The sequence below is a fragment of the Hipposideros armiger genome, unplaced genomic scaffold (assembly GCF_001890085.2).
Source record: "Hipposideros armiger isolate ML-2016 unplaced genomic scaffold, ASM189008v1 scaffold_790, whole genome shotgun sequence".
Taxonomy (NCBI): Eukaryota; Metazoa; Chordata; class Mammalia; order Chiroptera; family Hipposideridae; genus Hipposideros; species Hipposideros armiger.
In genome coordinates, this window is record NW_017732140.1 from 98,465 (window position 1) to 105,902 (window position 7,438).

At 54.2% G+C, this 7,438-nt stretch overlaps 1 protein-coding gene across 2 annotated transcripts in view; it reads right to left on the reverse strand.

Annotated features, from left to right (window-relative positions):
• Positions 1-6,538, reverse strand: part of PPP2R2C (protein phosphatase 2 regulatory subunit Bgamma) — a 69,216-nt gene extending 62,678 nt beyond the window's left edge. The window contains exon 1 of one of the 2 annotated variants that reach the window (XM_019628454.1): positions 6,518-6,538. The gene's annotated coding sequence lies outside the window, so the exon portion shown is untranslated. Of the gene's footprint in view, positions 1-4,727; positions 4,750-6,517 lie in introns of those variants that run through there. The other variant, XM_019628453.1, reaches the window with a different exon arrangement.
• Positions 6,539-7,438: the final 900 nt, after the last annotated feature.

Genomic DNA, 7,438 nt, shown 5'->3' on the forward strand with positions numbered 1-7,438 from the left:
GGGCACCTTCCCACGGGACAAACCCTCCAGTGCCAGCGTGTCTGCCATTACAGCCTGCATGGGGGCTCAGAGCCCCTCTGAAACGACCAATGACACATCTCAAGGTCAGACTTCCAGCTGTTTAAGTCCATTTGCATTTGGCAGACACTCAGCATCTTATTTTAAAGGCAAATTTGTACCTGCTTTACTGTTTCTGGTTAATAGAACCCTCAATATGCTTGCCCAGCCCAAGGCTCAAGTGTGTCTGGGCCACGGTGACAGTGACACTTTGGAAAGCACCTCTATGCCTTAAATCCTGAGGAGAGGCCAGGAAGCAGCCAAGGACTTTGAAGAGCTGCTGACACCCAGGAGGGCACCCAAAGATCATCTAGTCCAACCCTCTCTGGTGTGCTCTCTCCAAGGCCCCGAAGTAGACTTCCAGCCAAGACTCTCACACCTTCCATGACGGGGAACTTACTACCTCCTTGCACAGCCCGTTCCAATGTAAGGTAGCTGTGGTGGAGAGAACCCGCCCCAGGCTTCCCTCTACTGGCCTCCCCTTTGGCTCAGGTCTGCCAGCTGGGCCCTCACAGAGCACCCAGCGCCTGTCTCCACAGGGCAAGTGAGGAGGACCCACGCACTGGGTCTTTCTATTTGGATTTCTCCATAGCAGTTTAAACACACCAAGCCTAGGACTGAGCCCACCGTCCTGCAAGCCAAACCCACTCCTCCACCCATCGGTCCAGCCTCAGGGCGGGAGTCGGCTCATCTGAGCCCCTCCCCGCTCCGTCACGATGATACACCGACCAGGACACTGCAGTCATTAGGCCACCCATGTGCCCAGCCCTGGCCTGGGTGTGTTACATGCACACAACAACCCCATAGCACGAACTGTCCCCCATTTTACAGAGCAGAAAACTGAGGTTCAAGGAGGTCACACCACTTGACAAAGTCACACAAAGCTGCCAAGAATGGGAGCCAGGATTCAAACCCAGGTCTGATTCCACTAACCCGGTGGAAATGCCGCAACCAGCTGAGTAGTATGGCCTGTCCATTCTGTCATCTTGGTGTCCCTTGTCATGCTCCTCTGGGACCCACCCCCAAACCACCCCGTTCCCACTCCAGCCTGAGCCTTCCCAGCCAGCAGACCAGCTGCTATCCCAGGATGAAGCGGCCCGGCTGAGCCCCAGCACCTAGCACCTACTCTCCTGTGCTCCCCGCCCCCCTTCCTGTCTTTGGCTCCAGCCACACTGACCTGCTGACCTGGGGAATCTTCGGAGGAGAAGCACCGCTGTTTCTGGGGCTCCTGGCCACTCCTCTCTGTGACCTTGGTTTGCCCTCTGGAATAGACACTAAGGGGTTCCAGGCTCCTAGAATCTCAGGGGAATGGCGACTGGGGACGTTTCCATGGCCCAGCCTGCCCGGCTCCCTCTGGACACAGCTCCAGCTTCTGGGTAAACACATTCTCAGGCAGAGGCTCTGGGGTACGGAGCCCCTGGGACCCCAGTTCATGGCCTCGGCCTTACACAATAATTCAAAGATGCCTTCTGGTCAAATGCAATCAAACAGGCCTGGGCTGCTTGTTTCTGATTAAGGAAAGATTCTGATTAAGGCCAGAGAATCTGATTAAGGGTGGATCTGGGTGGTGTGTGGGGGTGGTGTGTGTGCCTGGGGAGGGGACGGCAGGGGAGGAGGGTGCAGGGGGCAGCCATCAGGGGGGTGCTCAGAGGAGTCACCATGCCTCAAGTGGCAGCAGTCCCAGAGATTTCTGTCATTCAATCCAGTGATCTGAGATGATGGCGGCTTCCCTTAGCTCTGGCCAGTGTGGCCTGACCACCCACAGCTGGGACAATGCCTTGGACCAGCAGTGACTCGGGGGAGGGAAGACGGGACAGGAGGAGGACCAGGCTGGGTCCCTGTTCTGCCACTTGCCTTGTAGCCTCAGGGAAGTCACCTCCCTCTCTGAGCCTGTTTCCTCATCTGTGAATTAGGGTGACCATAGCAACCCTTAAACAGTGCAAGGATGGGAAGGACCCAGGGGACAGGGGACAGGAACCCACTCTGGAGGGAGAGAAGGCTTGACAAAAATGTGAGCCACCGAACAACAGAGCTGTGACTAAGAGCAAGCACCTGTGTTCCAGGCTGCTCGCTGCTGTGCCCACCTCACCCACCTCAGGGCGGACGTGACAGGGAGAGCGTGCAGTGCCCTCCTGGAGAGGAGGCTGAAGCCCAGCAAGGTTAAGACATTCACTCAGGGGCACACAGCTTCCAAGCAGGAAAGCCAGAGTTCAAATCTGGGTTGGTCTGATGCCAATCCCCGTGCTCCTGGCACCAGCTCTGGCTGCTTTCAGAGGTCATTTCCGTCCCCTCTAGACCCTGCATCTCCGGGACCAAGGCTGGGCTCCAGCAACTCTGCTGTGCTAGGGCTGGGTGGGGCTCAAACTGTCCCCCTGGCCTGGACACCCAGCAGACACACTGCACTTTGGCTGACTCTATCATCAAACACTGTGCAGAGGTGACTCAGCAGAGCACCCACCCTCCTAAAGGGACAATGACACCACGGGAGTCACTGTTGTGACAGAGGGAACTCAGAGAAGTACCCGACCCAGAGATGGCTTCTGGTCCAGAAAGGTTCCTTTATTTTTCAAACAAATCTGCTCCCCCGCCATGTGCCAGGCCCTGTGCCCAGCCCTGGGAAGTGAAGTGTGAACAAGACAGACGGGCGGGCATGGACGGTGAGGCGTGCCCATCTCGTGCTATCCCCCATGGCCTCCACTCGGGGAAGCCAGGCATCATGCCCTCTGACAGGTGAGAAAACTGACGCCTGGGGATTCCAGTCCCACTTGGGCCCCACAGCAGAATCCGTGACCGTTTGGCCTGATGATGGGCTGTGAGTGTGGCTGGGGCTCCCTACAGGCAGAATTAAAGCCTCGCATCCAGGGGCTGGCCAACTGCACCTGCAGACCAAGTCCAGCCCAAGATCAAGAATGTTTTTTGATTTTTAAAAAATTTTTATTGGGTAATAGTATGTTTTTTTCCAGGACCCATCAGTTCCAAGTCAAGTCATTGTCTTTCAATCTAGTTGCAGGGGGCCCAGCCCACCATCCCATGTGGGAGTGGAACCAGCAACCTTGTTTTTAAGAGCACGCTCTAACCAACTGAGCCATCTGGCAACCGACTGGCAGCTCAGCGGCAGCTCAGCTCAAGTCGTTGTCTTCAATCTAGTTGCAGAGGGCACAGCTCACTGGCCCATGTGGGAATCGAATTGGCAACCTTGTTGTTCACAGCACACGTTCTAACCAACTGAGCCACCCGGTCACCCCTGTTTTTTGCATTTTCAAAGGATTGTAAAACAAACAACTAACGAGGACAACAAACTAAAGAAAAATACGCAACACTGTATTTGAGGCCTGCAAAGTCTAAAATAGTTACTATCTGGCCATTTACAGAAAACGTGTGTCACTCTGCTCCAGCCCAACGCCTCACTTTGCAGAGGAAGAAAACGAGTCAGAAAGTTAGGGGCTGGGCTGGGGCTGGGTCTTTGTTTCCTTCCCCACTCCAAACAAAAAGGCTGAAAACAACAGAAATGAATTGTCTCACAGCTCTGGAGGCCAGAAGTTCAAAGTCAAGGTGTCAGCAGGGCAGTTCCCTCTGAAGACTCTGAGGGCAAATCCACAGTGTCTCTCTCCTAGCTCTGGGGTTGCCAGCAGCCCTTGCCATACCTCGGTTTGTAGACAAGTGACTCCAGCTTCTGCCTCTGTCTTCACGTGTCCTTCTCCCTCGTGCCTCTGTGTGTCCCTCCTCTTCTTATAGGAACATTGGATTTACAACCCACCCTAGTCCAGTATGTCCTCATCTTCAGTAATTATATCTACAAAGGCCCTTTTCCAATAAGGTCAGAATCTGAGGCTCTGGGTGAACCTGAATTTGGGGGACACTATTCAATGTACTACAGTCTAGAGCCCCCAGTTTTTCCACCCATTAATGCTGTTTCCTCCGAAGCACTGTATTGTCAGGGATGTGGCCATTCCTGACCCCCCACACACATACACACACACACACACACATACACTCTACTCCACATGACAGGTGGGCACGGCGTTCCAAGGACAGGCTGGAAACAACATGAAGGCTGGCACACAGCCACAACAAATGGCTTGTTTCTTGCCAAGCCCCACTGCCAATGTCTCCTGCCGTGAGAATGAACCTCCGGCGATAAAGGTGAGAATAAGATCATTCTTTGTGATCAAGTCCATCCCCAGCCTCCCATCAACCAAGGTCTCACAGGCCCACCCAGGGTTCGGAGCTGCCCACAAGTCTTCGGGGCCCAGGAACCGATGCACTCTTCCTGCAAAGTGTCAGCCACCCGCTGCCTATGAGGCCTCGGGGCAGCCCCCTCACTGCTTCGCTACTCCCACCCCTGGCTCCCACCTGCTTAGGCTGAAGAAGGAACTGCTGGTGGCTGCGCACCTACAGTCTCCTGGGGACACTGTCACCATGACCTCGTCACCATGCTTTTCAGCCTACTAGAAGGCACGCTGATGGAAATGATGGATTCTGGGCCCGGCATACGGTATTCACCGAGTATAAATGGAAACTAATGCCCAAGAAAAGAGGGTTGGCCCACGAGATGGTGTGGCCAGGGCAACACCGGACCCTAACAATGGTGGCACCAACAGGTATCCGACGTGGAAAGATGGTACAACATCCCAGGTGCCAAGACTGTGCTTGCACACTCAGGCGCTCACCACATGCGTGCCAAACGTCATTGATCGGATGTTCTAGGTGCGTGTATCCTGTTCACCAAGCCTCCTCTCTTCCCGGCCCACCAGCCAGCCTGGGGAGGAAGGCAGTTGCCGCCCACAGGGAGACGATCTGTTTCCTTGGTGGGCTTGAAGAAGGCTTCACAGAGAAGGGGTGCAGGGGCCAGGCCCTGAAATGGAGGAAGACCATCCTGCTAAAGGGACCACTGCGATCAAACACACGTCAGCACCTCATAATAGAGCACAGATCTCCAGTCTGACCTCCTCCCTGTCTCCTTCACCCCAAGTGCACTGGGGGTGCACACAGTGGGCCCGGTGTGCTTCTGTTATCCCTTTGGCTGGTCTATATGCACCCCGTTGCTGTTTGGAGTGCACCCCTACTGCAAGTGGTCCACAGAAATGGAGGGACCAGGCCCTTCTCTCTACCCCACTGCCATATGCAGGCATGTGACCTGGGCTCGGCCAATCACACACTCCCAAGCTAGCACATGACCCCAGGGAGCCAATCAGATGCTCCCCCTGGACCCAGGGAGGAATGCCACCGAAAGAGAATCAGCCTTGAGCTCACTGTGGCCGTGGTGGCCCTGGGCCGACTGTGGGGCTGTCAGCTGGTCTGCCCGCTGAGAGGCTGCCTGGGCTGCCGTTTAAAAATCTGGTTTTGCAGCTCTTGCCGAGTCTGCGAATCCCAGTGGAGCCAGGGCAGGTCCATTTCTGGCACTTCAGAGCACCCCATGTTTAGTCACCCAAGTGTGTAGTTGGTGTTTGTGGATCACTGTGACAACACAGCTCCAATAGTCAGTGTCACCTGCTTTGTGCCAGGTGCCCCGCTGGCTGCGGGCCGCAAATACAAAGCATGCAAAGCCCACAGACCTGGCTAGCCCAGCTCACAGGCAGATGGACCATAAACCACAAACCCGCGAGGTGACTTTGAAGGTAGGACGCTGAGAGTGAGGAGGGCAGGGTGCCTGGCAGAGCGCTGCCCCAGGGAGGGAGCCGGGGGCTGAGACACGAAAGACGGGAAGTTACAGTTCCTGCCCTCGACCACTTACAGTGAGCATCCAATGAAATACGGGGCGTACAAGGGCCTGGTGAGCAGGCCAGGTAGTATAGTCTATCGCCTCCTGATAACCAATACTTCTAGGTGCCGAGCAGAATGCTAGGCACAGGTGCTGAGTCTACTTAAAGGGGAAAAAAAAGAATTCCCCATAATGTTTCCAAAACAGCTACCGCTGCATAAATCGAGTGGTGCAGTCCTGATGGGACACTGATGGGACTTTTTTTTTTTTAACTAAGTAGAGTCTTGAGTAGTAAAGCCAGCGTCTCACAGACATTCTACAACACGGAGGAGGCACAAGCCAAACGGGGAACTTGAGACCCAACGCTCAGGAGGCTGATGGGCTCGCCCAGTCCCTGTGTCACTGGGACTTTTCAACCAGCCAATAATGAGACACTGAGATTTCGACAGTTGCTTCTGAGCTTAGCAGCCACATGGGGAAGACCAAGTCGACTCACGTGGCCTGTACTAGCCCTGGAGAAAGACGAGCTTCCAGTGTCAGCGCCAACACCTAGCAGCAAGCCCTGTGACCTTGGGCGAATTAGTTTATCTCTCTGAGCCTAAGAATCCTCATTTGTAAAAATGTGGGGAAATACTTCCCTTACAGAGTTTAGGGAATGAAATTAGGACACATTGTATTCGTTTCTGAGGGCACCTGTAACAAAGTAACACAGACTGGGGGAAAGGGACAGATTTAAACAAAACACATTTATTCTCTCACAGTTCTGGAGGCTGGAAGTCCAAGATCAAATTGAGGTCAGGGCTGGTTCCTCCTGAGGCCTCTCTCCTTGGCTTGCAGACAGCCACCTTCTCCCCGTGTCCTCACATGGTCTTCCTTCTGTGCATGTCTGTGTCCTAATCGCTTCTCATAAGGACACTAGTCATGTTGGATTAGGGCCCAACGTAGTGACCTGATTTTACCTTAATCACCTCGTTAATAGTCCAGTCTCCAAATACAGTCACATTGTGAGGTGCTGCGAGTTAGGATTCCAACATATGAATTTGGAAGGGATACAATTCAATCCATAACAGTAACATATGCAAAGGCCTTGGCACACAGTAGGACCTCCATAAATGCCACACTTGCTCGACCGGAGTTTTTAAAATAATAGCTACCACTTAGAATGCCTACTAAGTGCCAGCAACACGGTATGCATTTTCTATGCGTCATCTCTAGTCCAGGGAACAACCCAGTGAGACGGGTCATCACCATGTCTCAGGGCCTGCCACACACACTTCCTCCCACGCATGCCCTGTGTGGGAGGGGCTGCAGTGCATTCACCCAGGCACCCACTCAGTCCTTCAGCAAATAGCCATGGAGTCCTACTGTGTGCCAGGCCCTGTGCATATCCCTGTGCCATATTCACTGGGGGAGTTTAGTAAGCAAGAAGCACATGGTCTCTGCCCTTAAGAAGCTTCATTCTAGTGGGGCAGACAGACCCCATTACAGGTAAGTGCGGAATACCTGGGGAGACCAGAAAGGGCCTTCCTCAAAACAGGCCCTGGTGGGGCCGGCCGAGTGGCGCGATGGTTAAGAACTCGCTTGGGATGCCAGAGGGCCCCGGTTCAGATCCCACATATGAGGGCCAGTGACACTGCCCTCCACAGCTAAGATGCTGAACAACGGCTCAACCTGGAGCTG